Source organism: Oryx dammah, unplaced genomic scaffold, assembly GCF_014754425.2.
Source record: "Oryx dammah isolate SB20612 unplaced genomic scaffold, SCBI_Odam_1.1 HiC_scaffold_27, whole genome shotgun sequence".
NCBI lineage: Eukaryota > Metazoa > Chordata > Mammalia > Artiodactyla > Bovidae > Oryx > Oryx dammah.
The window spans coordinates 96,100,916-96,122,004 of record NW_024070211.1 but is presented as its reverse complement, the minus strand read 5'-3'; the positions used below and the strand labels follow the sequence as shown (position 1 = coordinate 96,122,004).

Here is a 21,089-nt window from a genome sequence, read left to right as displayed (position 1 = left end):
CTACCTGGTTACCCATTTTCTTCTACATTCATCCTCCACCTCATCAAAAACTTTGCCTCCACTATTAAAGAAAAAGAATGTGTACAAAATATAATTTATATTTCATAACAGAAAGGCAATATGAAAACTTAAACATGTACCTGATTTTCATTTATTCAACATATTCATCCAGCACCTACGGTGTTAGACTATGAGTAAACAAAGATGAATAGTTTCTGTTTTTAAGGAACTTATTACTTCGAGAAGAGGATTCTAAAACAAACATGAGTGATACAAGTAAAATTTGGAGTAGGGGCTAAGGGAGTAATTACATATGGGGTTAAGAGGAGATAGGAAACATCATCAGGGCAGATTTGTAGAGAAAGCAATAATTAACTCGAATGTTGAAGGTTCAACAGATCCAAGGGAATGTGAGGGAAGTCATGACTGTATGAATGAGGACTGCATTTTCCACAACAAGGAGGTGTGAAACGTATGCCAGGAGAACAGGATGGTATACAGTGGTCATAAGTGAGGCAGGGAGGAGACTGAAGAGGCAGGCAAGGAGATGTTACCTACAATTTCATAGGACTCTGGTCTTTGTCCAGTAAACAACAGATCACCAATGAAGCTTTTAGGCATATTCTTGGCTGCATACTGTGTTACAAGGGCTGTGCTAATTAGTTGATACACATTATGTTAATCCTCACAATATTCCTAATCGGCATGATAGAATCATATTTAAATTTAAAAGCCCATCTTCCCATTCCCAGAAGCAGTGCTGGAAGATAAGCTAAAAGGACATGCATCTGGGAGAAGGGAAATCAAGAGACTGGTTGTAAACACCCTGACACAGACTTCTACAGGTCTGTACTAAGCCAGTGACAACAGAGCAGAGAGCAGAGTCTAAACACACTGGACTCTGACAGTGGTCCCCAGAAGCAGCACTCCTTAGCTTCTGCCAAATACGAGAAAGCATCTTCCCCAGGGGTTGCACGATCATTTTGGCTGAGAACAGGTCCTCCGAGCACCTGATGCTTCTGGCCACTTAAAAGCAGTCCCCTAGGAGGGTTTTATACTCCAACTGGCCACCAAGCCAACAGGAGATGCCCTAGGGCTACAGATACTCCAAGGAGGCTTTTGTTCACCCTTGGCCACCACTTCAACAGGAGCTGCCAGAGGTCTGCACCAAGCTTCTTCTAGGACATCACTGGCACTGATCCCAGCATGTTCTTTAATCCCCTTTACTTCAGTCATCACCAGAAGCCAAATCTGCCCCATCTCTCACCTCCTCAGCCCTCCCTCCTTCCCAGTTAAGCCCTCTAGAACTCAAAACTATCCTTTTCTTCTCCAGATGTTCCTTTCGCCAGGTAATATCCTGAAAACATGGAGAAAGCAAGACTGAATCTGAATTTTGAAGGCTGAAGCCTACTAACGCTGCTTTCACAGCATCCCTCAAGGGGAGGTTGTTTATACTCACATATTTAAGTCTACTGTTCAGCCAGTATAAACAGGGATGGCTGTACTACTGCTAAAATACCAAAACATCCCTGAACCAGGTGATAACTAGCCCCTTTCCTGGGAACCTCCATTGATTAAGTGACTGAAGGGTTAATGCCCAGGTTCACAGAAGGCTCCCAGGACTCCTGCCCAGGCTAAAGATCTGTACCTGCAGTACCCACTCCATTTTAGTTGTAAATACTTTAAGTTAGACTCCTGCTTCCATTCTGCAAATCTTGCAGCAGAAGATCTAGTGTCTCCCCATTTATCTTCCAATTTCTCCTCGATCCTCTCTTGATCCTCTCTTTTGAAGTTCATGAAGTTTTGAAGTTTTGAAGTTCATGTCATTAGACTTACCACCCTTCATCCCTTCTTGCTGCCATCTACCCATCTACTGCTGTTTCTTTTCATTTGCTGATTACGTAAGCACCTGGCTGTTTCCCCTCCCAAGCTCCTGTCTTCACGTTTTCTGTCTCCTGTATATACAAGGAGGTCCCAGTTCCTAAAGCCCTTCACCTCTGATAGTGTTCTCTTTTACCCTGCCTCAACCACCTGCTCTCATTGTCATAACCTTTCATTTTAGCATCATTATTACTTGCACCAGCTCTGAGACTTCAGCTTCAAGCATCTTACACGTGAACACCTCCTCTTTTTCCAGCTTATCTACTCTGGTATTTCCATTCCAACATCTTCTTGGCATTACCTGGTTCTCCAATCCACTGGCGATTTCCACTACCAAGTTACATACTCTCTTCCTTTTCTGTCCAGCTTATGGTCAAGGTCCATCATTGTAAACTTTCCCTTACAAGTACCCTTAACTCCCTTGCTCCTCTCTTTCTGCTTCTAACTTACCAGGCAAATCCTCAAGTTGATTAAGCCCAACTATCTGCCTGCTCCACACCTCTACCTAAACAGCTAAAGAAACTGCCTGGAGAAAAAAACTGCATCTACACATAGCTCAGTTAAATTTGTGGCTACAGGTCTCTAACGGACAATACATACTGAGAAGCAATCCTATTATTTCGATTCCCAGGATGTTTCAAAATAGCCATTTCACATCAGCTCTTTTCCCACCACAACCTCATCACACATCACTGGGAAAGTAGAACCCATGAGGTAAGAATTTCATCTTCCCACCACCCAAACTAAGACCTCTCAGCCTCTCTATGCATTCTCTCTGCAGAGCTTCCTTCCTTTCTTCATTCATCCTTTCCTGAATGAAATGTCCCTGACTCTAGTGAAAACCAACCTCCTTATTTGTCCCTAAATCTCCCTTCTTGTCTCTTCAAGAATTATACTCCAGCAGGTATCCATCACTCTCACCTGCCTTCACTAGTTTTTCCTCTCTAGTTAATCATTCTATTAATATCATTTCCTCTCTACTTAAAACTCATCCTATTACTCTCTGGTTCTAAGAAGCCCTGCCTTAGTCAGTAACTCCTTCCAGGAATTTTTCCGTTGCTCTGCTTTTCTTCATGACACAATTACTTGAAAGAGTTGTCTCTATGCACTGTCTCTACTTTCACAACTCAATCCTATAAACTTTTAAAAAACATTTTAACCACTCCTTTTAAAAACACTTTGAATTTTTTTTTTTGCTTTGGGACTTCCCTGTGGCACCAGACTCAGTAGCTGGGGGACATGGGCTTAGTCACCCCGCCGCATGTGGGATCTTGGTTCCCTGACCAGGGATGGAACCCACGTCCCCTGCACTGGGAGGCGGATTTTAACCTCTGCACCACCAGGAATGTCTTTAAGTTTAAGGATACCACACTTTCCTGGTTTCCCTCATATCCACTGGCAACTCCTTCTCTTTCACATAACACAGTATTCCAATGGCCCTCTTGGGGTCCTCTCTTCCTGCACACTCTTCACAGGTAATTCAATTCCATCCAGCATCAAATACAGCCTATATGTAAATAACTTTTAGCTCCTCATCTTCAGCCAAAACCCCTCCTAGAATCTCCAGATTCCATTTATCTAATTGTCTAACTGACATCTCCAGAGGAATGTCTAAGAAACATCTCAAATTTAACTCAGCCAAAACAGAATATCTTACCACTTCCTTCAACAAATTGCTTCTCTCCCAAATCTCCCCTTCTTGGTTTTATGGTCCAGTAGCTCAGTTTAAAAATGTAAGCCTTTGTCTTGATTCCTGTTTCCTCTCTCCAGATAATTAATCTGTCAGAAAGTTCAGTCAACTAACTCAACTGCAAAGACAAATCCTAAATCCATGCACTTCTTTTCATCTTTAACACATGCTTGTCTATACAACTGTAATCCCTTAGTTAGGCTACTAAAATAGTCTCTTAATTAGAGTTCCGCTTCTAATCTTCCCTCTCCCCCCTACCACAATCCAATCCACTGTGTGCACCCAGGTCAGTCTTTGATAGCCCCCATGCTCAGTGGGAACAGCAACACCTACAAGAGACAAAGTTGGTTCTTGGGGGATGGGGGGAGGCAAAGAAAAGTCTTACATGAGTGTGGTCCTCCAAAGCTCACCTTTGACCAACAAAATCTTATTTTTTAATATTTAAGGACTATACTCTTGCTGGAGAAGGAACTGGCAACCCACTTCAGTACCCTTGCCTAGAGAATTCCGCGGACAGAGGAGCCTGGTGGGCTGCCGTGTATGGGGTCGCACAGACTTGGACACTACTGAAGCAACTTTGCAGCAGCAGCAGAGAAAAATCAATTTAAAATTTTAATTAATTAACTTCAACTTAATTTTGCTTCTTGGAATGATATAATGGAAAAAAAAAAGTTGAGAGACACTGTTTTACAGCCAAACCATAATATTTCATTTACCAGCACATAATCCTTCAATGGCTTGTACAACCTTAGAATGAAATCTAAATATTTTATCTCGGCTTGCACAGCTCTATAAGATCTGGCCCTTGCCTACTTTTTAAAGCTTCTCTTGGACACTATGGTAGGTTGAATTTGTTGTTGTTTAGTTGCTAAGTCATGTCCAACTCTCTTGTGACTCCATGGACCATAGCCCACCAGGCCCCTCTGTCCATGGGATTTCCCAGGCAAGAATACTGGAGTGGGTGCCATCTTCTCCGTGGGATCTTCCTAACGCAGGAATTGAACCTGCTTCTCCTGCACTGGCGGGGGGAGCCACCAGGGAAGGCCCTATTGGCACGCAAAAGATGTCACATCCTAAATCCTGGTACCAATGAGTTATCTTACATAACAACAACAACAACAAGACTATGCACATGTGATTAAATAAAGGCTCTTAAGTGGGGAGATTATCCTGAATTATCAGGGTGGGCTCTAAATGCAATCCCGTATATCCTCATAAGAGGGAAGCTGAGGGAGATTGGATATACACAGAAGAGAAGAAAGGCAGTATGGCCACAGGGGTGAAGACTGGAGTAATGCCGCCGGAAGCTCATGAGTGCTGGGAGCCACGAGCAGCTGAAAGAAGCAAGGAACAGCTTCTCCCTTAGCGCCTCAGAAGGGAGCATAGTAACTGGACTTCTGGCCTCCTGAACTAAGAGAGCATACATTTCTTTTGTTTTAAGCCACCAAGTTTGTGGTAATATGTTTAACAGCCACTGGAAACTAATACATATACTAATATGTATTAGTATATGTAACTAATAATAAACTAATATCTCTCCCTCTCACTAAGTTCTGGCTATATTTACCTTCTCCTGCCCATCAGATTCATCAAGAATACAATTAGGGTTTGGGCACTGGCTGTCTCCTCTGCCTGGAATGCTTAGCTCACCTCTATACAAGTCGGCTTCTGCTCACTCAGGGCTGGGCTCAAATGTCAGCTCCTCAGAGGCCTTCCCAAACCATCCACATTCAAAATAATCATATAGCTTCCATCAGCTCATATGCCTCATCTTTATTTAATCATTATTATTTCTTTCCTCTACCACCTAGAATGTTGTTGGGCCTCAGGACAGGCCATCCCCAGAACATATAAAATGGCATATTGATTATTTTGGATTCAAGTTACTTAAGAAATGGTGAATGCAAGAGAGACAGTCTAACTCTCCCTTTTGTCTCTCTAAAAAATAAATAAATAAATCTCATGAGGGATTTATTTCTTGCTTTCAGGAAAGGTACACTCCTTACATCTAGAGGTAAGACACCCTTTTGGACAAATAGGAATTCTGGCAGAGATTCCTATGTGAATAAACTTTGTTACTTCTTTAGTACTACCTCAGGCACAAACTGTTTAGGTTCCTTACTAATTGAGCATCAAAACCTAAATTTCTTTGCCCTGTTGATTTCTCACAAATTTATTGTTTCTTTGTCTAAAAAGTATAAAAGCTGCCTGCTTTGGCTATTTCTTAGGTCCCATTTCAATGAGACCTCTGTATGCACAAATTAAAATTGATCTCCTGTTAATATCTTATGTCAGTTTTATTATTAGTCCAGCCACAAGAACTCTAGAGATGCAAACTCTACCAGAGAAGAGACTGTATCGGTTTTGTATACCAGTATACTTTTTAATTTGTAGAAAAATGCCTGGCACATAGTAGGTGACTGATAACGAGTGAGTTAGTGATATAGATGGGAGAAAGGATAGTGGTGCTCTTCAATGAGAGGATAAATAGCATGAGAGAGGAGTGGTGAAGAGGAATTATCAATCTTGTCTGGACTGTGGGACATCCAAGTGAAATATCTATTGAGTCTGAACCCAGAGAAGAGGTCTGGTTGGGGACGCTGACTTGAAATTATCAAAAGCAAATATACAGATGTACTCGATAGTACAGAGAAAATCTACAATAAGAAGACAGTGAACTAAGAACAGACCCTGGGAACTACAATATATCAAGCAAAAGGACCTGCAAAGAGACCCAGAAGGACTAGTCCAAACAGAGAACCAAGTGTCATGCTAGCCTAGAGAAAGTTCAGTTTCACAAAGGAGGAAATCAGCAGAATCCCAGATGTTTCAGGCAATAAGATGCCATGTATTTGCCAGTCGGGAAGACACCAGTAATCGTAAAAAGAACAGATTCCTCTGAGTTAGAGCCAAATTTTCAACAGTTGTGGGGTGAATGGAAGACAAGGAGATAGAAAAACAACATAAAAAACTTTCAGGAAGCATAGCTTGAAAGGAAGGAGAGAATAAGCACAAGCAAGAGAGGAGGGCAGATCAGAGGAATGAATAATTTGGGGTTTTGGTCTTTTTACTCCTGTGATGGGAGAATCCTGAACATTCTTGTAAATATTTAAAATGCAGGTAAGGGACTTCCCTGGAGGTCCAGTGGTCAAGACACTGCACTGCCAGTGCAGAGGGCATTGGTTCAATCCCTGGTCAGGGAACTAAGATCCTGCATGCTCCTCGGCATGGCCAAAATTAGAAAAAATAACAATAACAATACAAAATAAAATGAAAGGCAAGTGAACATGGAGAAATTTCACAGAGTAAGCTAGCTGAAGAAATGGGGGATCCAGAACATTGGGGAAAGCATAAACTCTGGAAAACTCTAAGTTGGTTGTTAATGATAGAATTAATGGATTCAGATACAGAGAAGATGTGGAAAGGAGGACAAAATTTTAAGAGTGGATGTGATATCTCTGTGTTTTCAGTACAAAAGGAGGCAAGGACACTGTAATGGAGACAGCTAACTTTTTACCAAAAACCCACAGTCTCTTCCTCCTTCCGCAGCCAGGCTACACTTTCCAGTCTCCGTTCGTTCATAAGTGACTGTGCACCTAATTTCTGGCTAATGCTATGTGAGTGGAACTGTTATCTTCATTTCAAGACTAACTATTTAGAGAGTGAATAGGCTTCTTCTCTTTTAGAGAGGCTGAAGACAGTTGAAAACACAGCCCTAAGGGACAGCAGAATCACAGAATGAAAGGGTCCAGGGTGCCTGAGTCACCAATTAAGAGGAAGTCATCCACCAACCAAGAATATGACATGATTGAGAAATAAACGTCTGCTGTGTCTGTGCTTTTATCTATTTTCAGATCTGTCAGAACAGCTTAGTCTGTTCTAACCACTAACGATCATCTTCTGGTAAAGAAATGCACAGTGGGGTAAGAGGCTTAAAGAAGATATAAAATATGGGAAGTTTGGGAAAATTATGGGGAAAAACCATAAAAGGAGCTGTCTAGAAACAGGTAAAGATAAGAGAACTGCCCTGTGGCTAAAACTGGAGAACATAAATTTGTGGGTGCCTCCAGTTTGCACAACTGTGTTTATTTTCCTAAGAGCATTTTACAAGCCCAGGTGTAGAAGCAGAAAAAGCAGACTGATATCATGTTGCAGGTTATTTCCACAGCCATTAAGACTAAAAAGGATTTTAATAATGTCCCTGATGCTGCGAAGGAGTGAGCACAGGAGGAGAAGGGGACAACAGAGAATGCGATGGTTGGATGGCATCACCAATTCAATGGACACGAGTTTGAGCAAACTCCAGGAGATAGTGAAGGATAGGGGAAGCCCGGCGTGCTGTGGTCCATGGGGTCGCAAAGAGTCAGACACAACTTAGCAACTGAACAACAACATCATGGTTCCCAGAAGATAAGTCAAAAGGAATATTGTCTTAGGCAGACATACTGTACTATGCATTCAATGTCTGAACAAGTTTAGTTAGCATCACTGGCGGAAACTGTTGAACCACAGCATCAACTATTAGGAAGTACAAAAGGCAAAGTTCAGTGAGTTGAGGAGAGGAATCCAAGGTAGCAAAAAAGCAGGAAATATATTACAGAAACGTAAGCGGGACTATCTCTTGAGTCTATTATTTTCTTTACGCAGTTTTCAAGGGAGTTTCTGTCCAATCAGAACTTTGCTGTGGCTTTGAGTGAGTCACTTATGTTCTTTGGAACTCAGTTTCCTCATTGATGTAACAGAGTTCACTGCTGAGGTATGAAAAAATGTGTGCAAAGTGCTTAGCACAGGGCCTAGAAAAGGGTGATTGCTCCAAATGATACTTAACATTACCATTACTATTTATTATCAGTAATAAAAAGACAGGGTTGGGTTAGATCTTTAACCCCCTTCCTATGTTAAAATTCTGTGAATCTATATATTTTTAGATAAATATCACAGTTTTTTGGATAGGGGAAAGACTAAGATAATGAAAGAGAGAAGTGAAAAGACATCTACTTTAACAGATCCTATGTGCACAAGCCAGGAAGGAGATACAGAGAACGTAGTATCCTCCCGCTGTGAATGCTACATCTGAAAAGGTTGAAAGGACATTCCAAACTCGGGGAAGTAAGAGGAACAGTTAAACCAGGTCCAGTGGAGAATAGAGCCCATGTGTGCTCCCCTTGGAAGACATGACAAGAGAAATAAAAATACCTCTCTCTTTTATGGTTTTAAATTCATGTAGTTCTGTCACCTTATTTTACAGAGGAAGATACCAACAGGTGCAGAGAACGACCAAAGCCACAGGTAGGTGGCTATAATATGACACCACCGCCCAAAAGCTCCTTCTACCTATCCTACATAAATGGTTTCAAAGTTTTGTCCCCTTAGAATCCAGAGACTTTGGAAATAGTGACAAACAAATTTTTATCAGTCGGCTTCCCTGGTGGCTCAGTGGTAAAGAACCCGCCTGCCAATATAGAGGATGAGAGTTCGATCCCTGAGTTGGGAAGATCCCCTGGAGAAGCGAATGGCAACCCACTCCAGAATGCTCCCCTGGAGAATTCCCATGGACAGAGGAGCCTGGTAGGCTACAGTTCATGGGGTCACAAAGTCAGATATGACTTAGCAACTAGAAACAACAGTTTTATCAATCTTCTTGTTATAAATTAAATTGCTGGACTCTTTCTTAAAAGAGACTGGATTAGTTGGGCAGGTGGAGAAGGGAGAAGTTAGTGAAGAGAAAGGAGCCCTAAGGGCTCTGACAAAGGTGACTCTTCGGTGGTTAGTATATGACCTTCCCATCTGCAGATTCCTCCACTGATGTTCTTCGAGATTGCTTTTATAACTTTGGTTCAAATTCAGGCATTTCCCTTTCTTGTTCCTAAAACTAAAATGCTTTAGATACAAAATCTGCCAAAATGTGTAAAGAGGATGCTTGAGAAAAAGCTAAAGATTCCATTAAACTCAGTAGCTGAAATGTATCTGCCTGTGTGTCACCTGCTGTCCAATCACACCCCACTCATATCTATCACTTACTCTTGGTAATTAAGGGATGAGTGAATTATGAGGCAATCACTAATTCAACAACTATTTACTAGGTGTCCCCCAGTAAAGGTGTCCCCTTTCCAAATACATGCAGGGACTTGTGTTGGGCACGTGAGGGCTATAAAATTGTGTAGGATCCAGCCCTTGCTCTGCAAGACCTTCTGCATGAAAGGAAGTGATGCATGTTTTCAAATAATCACCATACACAGGAGTAAAAGAGACATTTAAGAGTGGCATTAAAAGAGTAGTTGAAGGATTTAGAACATGTACAAAGCACTTCTGACTGGGGCAGGGAGGGAAAGTGTCGCAAACTGGTAGCCTTTGGTCAGAACATTCAAGAACTGCTAGGATTTCAAACAGGTGAAGTGAAAGGAAGAGCAATAGCATTAGAGGCAGCACTAGGATTAAAACACATCTAGGGAATTCTGCATTGTTTCACAGAGAAGAGAGAGGAAGAACTTTAATAATGGGGCAAGACTGGAAAGGCCCATGAATTCGAAGACAAATATTTAGAACTGAATGCAATAGAGCAAAGTGACCCACGGAAGGGTGGAGCAAGCAGTGATATGATCAAAGCAGTTTGGTTATTTCCAGAGAAACACAAAACTTCCTTTCTTTCTTCTGTAGAAACAAAAGGAAAACAACTTTTGAGAACCTAGTACTCTGAGCCGCACTGTTTTTATCACTTTCCAAATACATTTAGAAGTTTATTGTGTTTTATTGAAACTCATAACATCCTAAAGAAAATTTTCCTAAAATGTTTACCTTGAACATCAACTTCTGTTCCTACTGTGAATAACCAACCAGACTTAGCCATCACTGGTGCATAAAAGGCAAAGTGATACTGCTTTCTAAGCATGTATCACCCACAGTTATAGGCCATGTCATTTGACAGTAGTAGCTTCCAGAAATCTCATTTTCAGAAACAGTTTATCTGTTATAATTCATGGGGCTTGAAGCATATAGGTGGATAATCAAATATGGAATTCCACAGAAGACATATCACTATTTAAAGAATATGAGGCTAGGAACATCTAAATGAAACAGTTGTTGCTCATCCATTAATAGTCTGACTGTTACAGAATAAAGTACATTAGTAATCACTTCACTTTGTCAGAAAAAAGTAAAAGCCCCAAGTAATTAATTTTGTTAGCACATTTTGTCATAATAAATTTTTACTTAGGAGAGCAACAATTTAATTAATTTTTCCCAGTAATTTTAGCAAACTAATAGAACCAGAGCTTGATCTAATTAAAATCAGAAACCATGTTTTGTCTGCTGCATGAATCAGAAATCTTATTTTGAAAGAATCAACATAAAATTTTCAACTGAAATATGGAAAACAAGAATACAGATATGATGTAGGAAGAAATATTTAACCCAAAGAACTAGTAAGAACTGCCAGCAAAAGAGGAAAATCTTGGAAAATAAGAAAAAAGAAACACATTCATGTCAGGACACAAAATTAGAGTTCTGGACAAACTCTGACCACAATCGTCTTTAGGTATTCAAACCATCTGCTCCTCGTTCTTCCTTTTCCTAAAAGCTCCTGAGATCAATCTCTGGTCAGGTAATACAGGAAGAGGTCTGAAGTTATTAGAGGTTTCCTGGCTTGTAGCCATGCTGGCCTTTATCTCTCTGACTTGGCGTTGAATCTGATCATCTCTCCCTCCTACATTTCTTTCTCCCATCATGTCAACAACTATAAAACAAGGAAATACACAACATGCCCTTATTACATTCTGCTTTCTCTATAAAACAACTTCCAAGTTTCCTTCTTAACTCCAGGTGATGAGCCCTGATAGAACTTCCTGAGTATTTTGAAGAGTATCTAAAACCACTTTCATTACACCATCTTAGTTCCATTCCATCCCTCCTTATCTCCCAAAATAACAATCTAAAATCAGCCAGTGTGGAGGTCCCAAACTTAATGACTAATAATTTTCCCAAAAACTTCAGATGAAAACGATATCCTATTGTACACAACTGAATCGAGTAGCAGAAAGGCCATTTGACACTTTTTTTAAAAAGAAAGCATGTTAGAAGTGGCAAGAATGAAGACTTCTAATTTTTAACTTGAATCCTGGGCTTTAAAACTTGAGAAACACAGTGAAAATTATTATTTAGTTCACATACAGAATGTAGGTTTCCATATGCTTTTCCATAGATAGTTTATTTTTGAAAGCATATGATTGTGCTGGTTTTTTAATACACTAAAGTACAAAATAGCAAACATTCTTAAAACAAAGATGATCTGCTGTAGTCTTCAAGAAATTCTAAGTCTCTTTGCTGCTGAAGTGACATTCTCTTCACCACAAAACGGTCTCCAACTACTTGAGCCCATTAACCTCTCCCTCCATAACCGCAACAGTTCCAGCCAACAACATTCTGCCATGGGGTATGGACTGGGCAAGATCTTATGTTGGTCTCTAACTGCTTGGCATTTGTATGTTTTCTCTTGTTGAATGAATTCTCACCTTCTCAAAATTAGGGTGACCATACTTTTTCTTTACCTAGGACTTGTAATGCTACACAAAGCTACAGAAAATTTCATTTAAGAAGTCAAGCTTTACAGATATTCAATTTCTAATGCTCTTACTAAAATGCTATTTATGCACTTAGGACAACCTAGTGAGTCTGGCTGTTGACAAGAAGAAAGAATAAAGTTTTGGAGAACCTGAGCTGAAATTTTATCACATTAAAAATATAAAGAGGAGAAATTAGATAATAACCTGGAAATTGTTTCCCTTCTGTCATAACCATAGCTGCCATTAACCTCCCCTCCCCCCCGCCCCCCCCCCCCCCCCGCCTCCATCAGACACACCAAATTTATGCGGGAAAAGCCTAGATAATTCATTCATAACATTTAAGAATAAATTATCCAACTAACTGCATTTTTTACCCAAGTGATCCTCTTTTGAATATAAAAAAGTAAAATATGTAAGAAAGAAGAAAGCAGTATTTTGAAGTCTACTAACAGGAACATCAGCAGTGATTTTACCTGTGTGATATCACATATTACCTACATTTTGTCAGTGAGACAACTGAGGCTCAGTGAAGTTGAATAGTTTACCTAAGGCCAAAAATTCTGGGGTTTTTCTCCCCTACTATATCCAGCTAGAGTTTGTCCCACAGTTCAGTCATTCAATGAGAAAACATTTATTGAGCCTTTATCATAAGCTAGTCATCACTCTAGGTATTAGAAATACAAAGATGTGTGAGACAGACCAAGCCCTCTCATAGAACTTAACTTACATTCTAGTGATGAAAGCGGAAAACTTATACCCAAACAAGATAATCTGAGAATTACAACTGTTTATCAATATGACTTATGTACAATAATAGTCAAATATTCTAAATATCTATGGGATTAAATAGTTACAAAAACAAAGGTGGGGGGGACACTGACCACTGGTAATACTGTGGCCCTCTCGTCAATTATTTAACTAAACCACTGCATCTTTTAATAAAGCAGGTGAGAGAAGGAAGCAGAGTATTTAAACTGCTCACAATGTCCTTTGAAAATAAAGTAACTATGTGAGATATAAGAATGGGCAGCTCCAACAGTGCTGGTTCTCAAACCCCAAATTCCATCTTTATCCATTATTACTAAAGTAGGATGCATTATTTGAGGAGTCGATTTGGAAATATCAAGGGAGTGTTGTAATTTGACATAATCCCCCTATGAGAAACACAGGAGGGTTTCAACATCCTCATCATAAGATTCCCCCTCACTGCACATGATACCCCTTGAGCAATGGCATCCAGCACTCAGTCCCAGTTCGTGGCCAGCAAGAACTGTGGCACTCATACTCTATGGAGTGGTCAGCAGTTCTCAGGAAGTGCCCGGCCCCAGTGTGGTGGTTCCCCTTACCCTCCACCCTTCAAAACAAACTTCACTTCTATTAAACTTGGGAACATATGCAAAATTCTAAGTTTTGTTTTTAGCAATGAGAATTCAGTGGAACTCTCCCATCCCCCACCTATTCATACAAGGATAAAAGTCGACCAAATTACTATTCCTATAGCTGCCCCTACCCCCTCCCATGATATTTATTGTGTTGTATAATGTGGGTTGACCCCTGTCACTAAGATATAGTGAGAATTTGCATTTGTAAACTACTTCGGAACTCCTGAGGACAGTTCCTGGAGTGAAGGCTCCTTTTCAGAAGGTGGAAGTCAGTCTAGAGACCAAGAGCTAAGATCAGCACTTCATTCACAGGGCTATACCTTCCTGCCAAAGCACCCTGCAAATCTATTTTTACTCGCAAGTTACTACGTGGGGAGTGGGGGCTGTTTCGAGTTCATCATTGTAAACCTGTTTCCTCCGAGAACTATCACACACTCCAGCAGCTAAGATCTCAAAGTAGCCTCAATTCCCTTCTAGATTCTCTACCTCTCTTGCTTCAGAGAGGAGCAACAGATCTTATCAGACGAGCGGCATCCACAAACCAAAAGTTTGCAGCAAACTTTCAATAAGATACCAACCCTCACCCCAAAGTCCTACCACTTAACCATCCTCCAAAATGTATATAGCTAAACCCCATAGGAACGAGCCCACGTTCTGTCGGTGGGGAAAAATTTTAAATCTTTCCCCAGATTCCGCCACCAACCCCAAAACCGACTCCACTGGGTCAGAGAGGGACCTCTCCCCGTTATAACCAGGGGGCGGGGGTGGGGTGGGGGGTCTCCCAGGAAGCACACACCTGAGATTGATCCTCTCGCACGAGGAAAGAGAGGGCAGGAGCACGGGTTCCTCCGGCCGGGGCGGAGTCTCTGCCTCCCCCGAATCAGAGTCTCGGCCCCGGTACTCGCGGCGAGGCGCTCCGGGATGTCACCCCCGGGCAGGCAGGGCGAGTGTAACCCGACGCGCCCAGCGCAGCCGCGCCCCCGCCTCCCGAGCAACTTGCTCCTCCCGCTCCCCGCCCCGAGGGCCGCCTCGGCGGCTCGGCCGCCACATCCAGTGGTAGACCTCACGCCCAGGCTCCTCTGGCCCAGCAGGGAAATACGGAAGTGGAGGCGGGGGACCCTGCCGTGAAAGAGATGGGGGGGGGGGGGGGGGGGCGGGGAAGCGTTGCGAACCAGCAGGCAGAGAACGATCAAGGTCTCCGCCTCCCAGTGAACGTGACTAGACGGGGACTCGGGGGACGCAGGGCCAGCCGGATAGGGCCGCGGCGCGGCGGATCCCTGGCCCCGGCCCCGAGCTGCGGGTTCTACCCTGCGTCTTCGCCTGGCCACACTCCAGATCTTCGGCCCAACCTCGGCTGGGTTAGGCCCGGGGAAGACGGTGGAGGTGTCCGATTTCCCCTGCCCTCCCGCTTGCGGGCCGCTCTCTCCACCTGCCTGGGAGACAGGAGACACTCGTTCGCCTGCACGCCGGCGGGGCTGGCATACCTGATTTCTTGTTTCCGGCCTGAAACTGGCTTCCCCTACTCGGCAGGCAGGCTTCCTTGGGCCTAGAGACGCGTCTGGGAGGCTGTAAGACCCCTGGAACCGGCCGACAGACCCCAAAGCCTTGCCCCGGCTCCCCCCACCCCAACCCCCGACCCGGGCGCTTGGAGGCACGCCTGGCCTCCAGACCCCTGCCTGAACGTCAGCGAGGAGACCTGCAGGGAAGACCAAGTACAAGCGTCAGGGGGTGGGATGCTGAGCACCCGCTCCTCTGGCCCAGCCTCCTACAGGTGGGGGGAGGGGAGAGCCCGGGCAGCAAAGCAGCAGGCTTCCCGGTTGCACCCCCAAACCCGACCTTGCCCACTGAGCATGCCCAGCTCACTTGCTGGAATTACAAGGGCTAGGCGAGGCCAAGGGGGCCCAAGGAAGGGACAGATGGGATTCAAATGGACCCATTTCCTTAAGGTCTTTTCTTCCGAAGATCTCTGAGAGCTTTACACACAACTTTTCTACCGTGGCATTACAAAATACCCAGGCAGGGAACAGCTGGAAAGGCCTTTCCAAAAAAGGCAGCCAAATTAGTTTGAATCAAAATCGCGGGGGTAGGTTTTTTCAGCCAATTATTTATTAACTCACGTACTAATTTCTTTAAATACCAAATAATTATAATTGACCCAGAGGAATGTGTAGACTCACTGGGTCCCACACTTTTAGTAACAGGAAAGCAGCCTACCCAATAGGTAGTCTTTCCAGTGGAACAGTGGTTCTCAGCCTTGGATACACATTGCAGTGGGGGTTGGGTGGTGGTGGTGGTGGTGGTTTAGTCTCCTAAGTCGTGTCCGACTCTTGCGACCCCGTGGACTGTAGCCCAACAGACTCCTCTGTCCACGGGATTTCCCAGGCAAGAATACTGGAGTGGGTTGCCATTTCCTTCCCCAGGGGATCTTCCCAATCCAGGGATGGAACTCTTTCTCTTGGGTTTCCGGGATTGCAGGTGGATGCTTTACTGCTGAGCCACCAGGGCAGCCCCGGGGCCGATAGGGAGCTGTTAAATGATCAATGCCAGGTTCCCATACCCACACCAGTTGAATCAGGCTGCGGATGGAACCTGGAAATTTCTATATTTTGAAACTGTTGGTCTCAAAGTGTAACTGGGGGAGTCAGCATCTCCAGAGAATCTGCTTCTTAAACTCTGGGACCAGGAACTGAGCTTTGAACAAATCCTTCAAGCGATCCAGATGCACACTACTGCTTGAGAACTATTGTTGAAAGCCACCCAACCTCCAGATGCTTCAGGTGTTCACCCAAGCCGGGTTGAGAATCTCTGTAATAGACCATTGCTCTCTCATTTTTTTTTAAATCCTAAACATTTGTCTAGAAGAGCGACACGATACACAGAAAAGGGAACATCTGGTTGCACTGAGGTGCCATTAGTAGGATTTATTTCCACTAATTCTCCCAGGATAGTTCACTGCTTGGAATATGAAGACCACCTACTATTAATCACTTTTGTACCTAGCACAGTGCCTATAACATAATAGATGTTTGATAGCTGTTCACTGATATGAAATGAATGCTTAGGTGAACAGTTTGTTGTGAGCCCTGTTGTGTCTACTATTTATGTTCCCCACAAGTTCTGGTCACCTTGCTAGCTAACAAGCCAGCAGGGATTCAGTTCTCATCAGTAACCCATGACTATCCATGATGATCCAAGTCAGACCTGATAGAATAGGATATGGGAGGAGGTAGACACTCTTGGGGCTTCCCTGGTGGCTCAGTAGTAAAGCATCTTCCTGCAATGCAGGAGACCATCTGCAATGGTTCTATCCCTGGGTCTGGAAGATTCCCTTGGAGAAGGAAGTGGCAACCCACTCCAATATTCTTGCCTGGGAAATCCCATGGACATAGGAGCCTGGTGCGCTACATCCAAGGGTGGCAAAGAGTTGGACATGACTTAGCAACTAAACCACCACCACCAGAGAATTTTGAGGTGAGAAAACTCAGAAGTCTCAGATATGTTTTCACTTGCCAAGGTTGGGGCCCAAAGCAATCAAAGGAAAGCAGGACCCTAGGCACCAGTGGAATTCAGGAAAGGCATCAGATGAAAAAGTGTGTAATGGAGCTGTTAGGAGAGGAGAGATAAAAAGGTAACATGATAAGCATTCAGCTTACTCTGGATCTTCTTTTTCTAAACAACCCACCTCAGCCCTCCTCTTCCCCATGCTCCATACACATCTAAACTCAGCAACAGCCTTGACAAAAAAAATTAATTAGAAATTGTTGTGAAATAATTACTTCCAATTACTGCATCAAAACATAGCTGATTTGTAGTTTTTCAACATAAATTACACATCCACTTTTATTCAAGGCAAAAGTGGTTAAAAAAATTAATCCTTAAAGATAACGCTGAAAGTGAAGTGTTAGTCGCTCAGAAATGTCCAACTCTTTGTGACCCAGTGGACAGTAGCCCACTAGGCTCCTCTGTCCATGGAATTCTCTAGGCAAGAATAATGGATTGGGTTGCCATTCCCTTCTCCAGGAGACCTTCCTGACCTAGGGATTGAACCCTGGTCTCCTGCTTTGCAGGCAGATTCTTTACCTTCTGAGCCACATGCACTAGATAATTTCCAAATGCAGAGTTTTATGATCTTTCTGCTTTAAGACTGACAGACTTACAGAATCAAAAATTATTCCGTATTTACTCCATCAGTATCTTCTAGAAGGAATAAAGTATAAAAATAATTTTTTCCTTTTAGCCTTAAACATAATGCTTTAAAACTTAAGTTACTATTTGAGTACCTAAAGTAGCTTTCCACCTCTCTATCTCTGCCCTTGTGTCTTCTTTATTATGATAAGAATTCCACTGAAAGAATTTGGCTGCTGATTGTGGTATCTAATACAATGTAATTTCCCATATGCCTAAGCAATTTCTTTTCATTTTTAAGATAATTTTGTGGGGAGGAGGTCAATAATCATTCATTTAGGAATTACGCTTCAGAATTAAGTTAGATACACAAACAATACTTAAAAACATCTTTTCCTACACACATACACTTGCTACAGCTTCTCAAGGAATTAAAACCAAACAAACACGCTGAGGGTTAAAAAGGGAGAAAACTGAGAGCGTAAAGGGTGTGGCACTTAGAACTAAATTTAAAAACATGAAGTAATTATTTCAGCAGAAGGTGATCTACTGATCTGACCAGTACCTCAGGAGAATTAGAGTCTTAAGTGTTTCTCCTTGTCATCATAAACATGACTCAGCATTTGGAATGAAACTATGTTTACCGTCTTTCAGATTGAAGGTGTCAAGTAACTTCAGTGCAACCTCTTTCCTCCTGTGCCTGTGAAAACTTCAGGACTATCATAGGTTTTCAGGCTCACTTAGCTACCGAAATTTGAAAAGCTTTTCCCTTTTCATTCCTTTCTATCCAAACAAAATCTAAATTTGTCTGCCATTAATTTATCTTGCTTTAATAGTGCTGTCAGGTAAATCTGGGTTATTCTCTATATTCTAGTGTAACAATACAAGCAAGAAGTTCTTCCCTTCCTCAGTCGGCTGCTTAGACAACTTAAACCCAACTGCTGGGGATAACCTTTCTCTAGCATGGGGAACCTTCCATTGGTGATTCTGTTACATACTTTTTATGATCATTCATCACCTGCGCAGGGTCAACTCTTTTAGTCCTTGCCCATTTCTAGAGAGGAACACACTTTCTGCTAGTGTTCCTTGATTACCAAAGCTCATAATAAAATTCATGGACTAGAAGGATTGAATGGGGCCTTTGTTGTTCAGTCGTTTGGTTGTTTCCGGCTCTGTGTGATCCCATGGACTGCAGCACGCCAGGCTTCTCTGTCCTTTACTGTTTCCCAGAGTTTGCTCAAACTCATGTCCATTGAGTCAATGCTGCTGTCTAATCACCTCATCCACTGTCACCCCCTCTCTTCCTTCTCTCAATCTTTGCCGGCATCAGGGTCTTTTCCAGTGAGTTGGCTCTCCGTATCAGGTGGCTGAAGGACTAGAGCTTCAGCTTCAGTACTTTGCTCATCTGATGCTTCCCAGGTGGCTCAGTGGTAAAGACTCCACCTGCCAATGCAGGAGGCACCAGAGATGCAGATTTGATCCTTGGGTCAGGAAGATCCCCGGAGTAGGAACTGGCTTCCTACTCCAGTATTCTTAGGGAAATCCCATGGACAGAGAGGTGTCAGGCTGCAGTCCACGAGGTCAAAAAGAGTCATACACCACTGAGCAACTGAGCACAGTACAGAAGACAACACGTGAAAACAAACACTTTCAGCACAGTATGTTAATAACTCTAAACGGGGACCTCAAAGCTCTGTGCTGGGATGGAGCATGCAAGTGTTCCGGGGAGAATCTCTTGCAGAGAAAGTAGCAGCTTACTTCTAAGACAAGAGGGAATATACGATTAAAGGCCTAGAAATATGAAAGGGCCTAGGGTTTCTGGGAAATGCTGTCATATAAAATCTGAGGGAGAAGATATTGGCAGATGCAGTTAGATTGATAATCAGAACCTGGGTCATACAAAGTCATACAAAGGAAAGGGGCCATAAATATTATTAACGCTCAGATTTTTGTTTTAAAAATGATAAAACCAAGGCTCAGAGTTATTAAGTATTTTGCCTAAAGTTACAGAGTTGTTCAGTCATGTCCTACTCTTTGCGACCCCATGGACTGCAGCATGCCAGGCTTCCCTGTCCTTCGCCATCTCTAGGAGCTTGCTCAAACTCATGTCCATTAACTCTGATGCCAGAGTTAGCCTAACATTAATGCATGTAGTACATATGCCCTCCATCAAATCTGACTCTTTGTGACCCCATGGACTGTAGCCCACCAGGTTCCTCTGAACATGTGATTTCCCAGGCAAGAATACTGGAGTGGGTTGCCATTTCCTTCTTCAGGGGATCTTCCCCACCCACGGATTGAACCCATATCTCTTGTGTTTCCTGCATTGGCAGATTCTTTACCACTGCACCACCTAGGAAGCCCCAGCCTAACATAGTGTTAAGACTAAAATAAGAAACTGCTTGGTGCAGAGAACAGTGTGGGAGCTTCAAATCTATCCTCTTCTAAGTTCTTTAACCTCTAACTTCCCAGAGCCTCTGTTTCCTCATCCAGGGAGGATGTTAATAGCGCACATTCAATACTAACTCTCTTTCAGGCACTAGTCTTAACAAAGTACTTGTAATAGCTAATCCTCAGAATAACTATGAGTTTTTTGGTTTCTTGGCTTTGTTTTTACAAATGGGGGAATTGAGGCATACAGTTGCTAAGTAACATGCCCAACACAACACAGCTAGCAACAGCCACACTGGGATTGAATAGGATATATATGTAAAATGCCTGACTTATAGGCTGTCTATAAAACTATCACCAATGTCGTTCCCTTCCCTGAGGCCCACACATTCTGACTCGTGGTCCAATATTGGGCAAAGACACTTTTGTTCTGAGCTTTGAATGCTATGTATACTCACATCTTTTTTTCCATTCTATTATTTTAGTAGTTTACATAATTTGGGAAGCACTATTAATATAGTCACCTAATAATCTTAATCATTGTTAACAATAGTTACAAATTAAGAAGATAATCAAACATTGAACAAAGACTACAAGTTTACCACTTACGAAAGAAAAGAAAAAAACTAATATAGAGTTTCTAGATTAGCAAACTCTGTCCAGAAAAATTAAACAAATTCTTCAAAATTGAAACAAATTCTTGATCTGGACTGGTCCAGTACCTTTGAGGCTCAGAGGTTAGACCAGATCATTTATCATTTAGTTGGTCTCCACCTCCTTGTTACTTGAATTCTTAAAAGCAGAATTACAGACATCTAATATCCAACAGAAAATCTTCCCACATCAGTGATTTTCAAAGAGTTAGGATCAAGAATGAGGTAAAAACACAGGATATGATCTTCATCTTGAAAAGATGAAAATGCTAAGTATATTTTTAATGGGTACTTAAAGTTTTATCTCTGCTTTATAAGAATCTGGGGTGGGAGGGACTTCCTTGGCAGTCCAGTGGTTAAGACTGCACCTTTCATTGCAGAAGGTAAGGGTTCAATCTCCAGTCAGGGA

General features: G+C 42.5%; 1 protein-coding gene across 3 annotated transcripts in view; it reads right to left on the bottom strand.

Annotated features, from left to right (window-relative positions):
• The window catches only part of GPD2 (glycerol-3-phosphate dehydrogenase 2), a 149,294-nt gene extending 134,018 nt beyond the window's left edge, over positions 1-15,276 (bottom strand). For 2 of the 3 annotated variants that reach the window (XM_040229113.1, XM_040229115.1), the window contains exon 1: positions 14,308-14,476. The gene's annotated coding sequence lies outside the window, so the exon portion shown is untranslated. Of the gene's footprint in view, positions 1-14,307; positions 14,477-14,995 lie in introns of those variants that run through there. The other variant, XM_040229114.1, reaches the window with a different exon arrangement.
• Between the last annotated feature and the right edge of the window lie 5,813 nt (positions 15,277-21,089).